The sequence below is a fragment of the Amphimedon queenslandica genome, unplaced genomic scaffold (genome assembly GCF_000090795.2).
Source record: "Amphimedon queenslandica unplaced genomic scaffold, v1.1 AMPQUscaffold_2828_Cont25171, whole genome shotgun sequence".
In the NCBI taxonomy this organism is placed as follows: domain Eukaryota; kingdom Metazoa; phylum Porifera; class Demospongiae; order Haplosclerida; family Niphatidae; genus Amphimedon; species Amphimedon queenslandica.
The window spans coordinates 1-1,339 of record NW_003556838.1 but is presented as its reverse complement, the minus strand read 5'-3'; the positions used below and the strand labels follow the sequence as shown (position 1 = coordinate 1,339).

General features: G+C 32.3%; 1 long non-coding RNA gene across 1 annotated transcript; it reads right to left on the bottom strand.

Moving 5' to 3' along the window:
* Window positions 1-404: 404 nt before the first annotated feature.
* LOC109593107 (uncharacterized) lies at window positions 405-1,018 on the bottom strand. The gene is made up of 2 exons (XR_002190736.1): window positions 648-1,018; window positions 405-605 (listed from the first exon to the last, which is right to left on the bottom strand). It is a non-coding gene; the product is annotated as an uncharacterized LOC109593107 (long non-coding RNA).
* Between the last annotated feature and the right edge of the window lie 321 nt (window positions 1,019-1,339).

Sequence of the window (1,339 nt, the reverse complement as noted above, 5' to 3'; positions counted from 1 at the left end):
TTCAAATCATGATTATCATTCAGTGTCTTTTCTAATAAATTCCTTTTTCTTATTTTCTCTCTTGTATTATAATGTAAGGTGGTTCTACTCTTGATGTGTGTACTAGAGACAGTCAGTGGATAAGAGAAGAGAGAGTGGGTGTGGTCTCATTGTTACAATTCACAGTCTCTACTCATCTGGTAATGGGGTCATAGACCTTAATTAAATATTCTGTATACCATTCTCAGGCTCTCCTCTTCAGTAAACTATTCATCAAAACTGTTTATGATCATGTACAACTACTACACTATAATGATTCACTGTTTAATTTATATGTTCAAGAGCAGCACTGAATCACAGACCACACAGATTAAAGAAGGAAGATGTAAGATTAGAGAAACTGGAGCTGTACATGTACATGAATGTAGAGGAGGAAAAGAACTTGTTAAAATGAATAACCAGTAAATAACAACTAACAAAGATACAAAACAACAACAACAACAACAACAACAACAACAATAATAATATAAAATATAATTAAACTATCAGTTTGGGCTCTCAATGATTAGTGAGTCTATTGATGATGGAATGAGAATGAATTCATTATCGTCTGCTGAAACCACACCCTATCCATTAATGAATAATTAACGGTAATGAATATTAATTACCTCATTATCTTCGTTCCATTCTCTATACAGTCCAATCAGATATTTTGATGATCTAATAAAACAAAATAAACAAAATTATTTCATTTAGTTAATAACTAACGTCACACTATACATGTACATGTACATTATGTTCATTTTAAATTAATTTCCCATGTAGCCCCTATACAACAGTCTTAAACCTTTAAGCCTGCATGCTTCCATAGCCACAGGACAGTCTTACAACACTGTTGGAGCAATCCTGGAGATTGAAATTAGGTCCATCTCTACAACAGTTGTCTCCTAACCACAGAATCAATACAACAGCTGCAACTACCAACCTTCATTAATCATAATTAAGTTACACATGTACATGTAATAAAGAGACTACCTTAAGCCTACTATTATTTGTGTCTACTAATTTTAGCGAAATCAGCAAAAGTCATGTTTAGCGTTACTAATTTTAGCATTTTTAACCAAATTAACTATAAATAATAACCATTATAATGAATAATAATTATTTTGGCGTCTATTTAATTTAGCGATTTAAAGCACAATAGCAGTTACACTGGGTCATTTGATATTCTTTCCTATATTTCATTTACATCCACCAACTCTAGATCAGGAGACCATGTGAAACTCACTCACCATCTCTCTCACACCTCTCAAACATCCAATGCATATTTTCATAGACTACCTAAGTTATGGAATAGTCT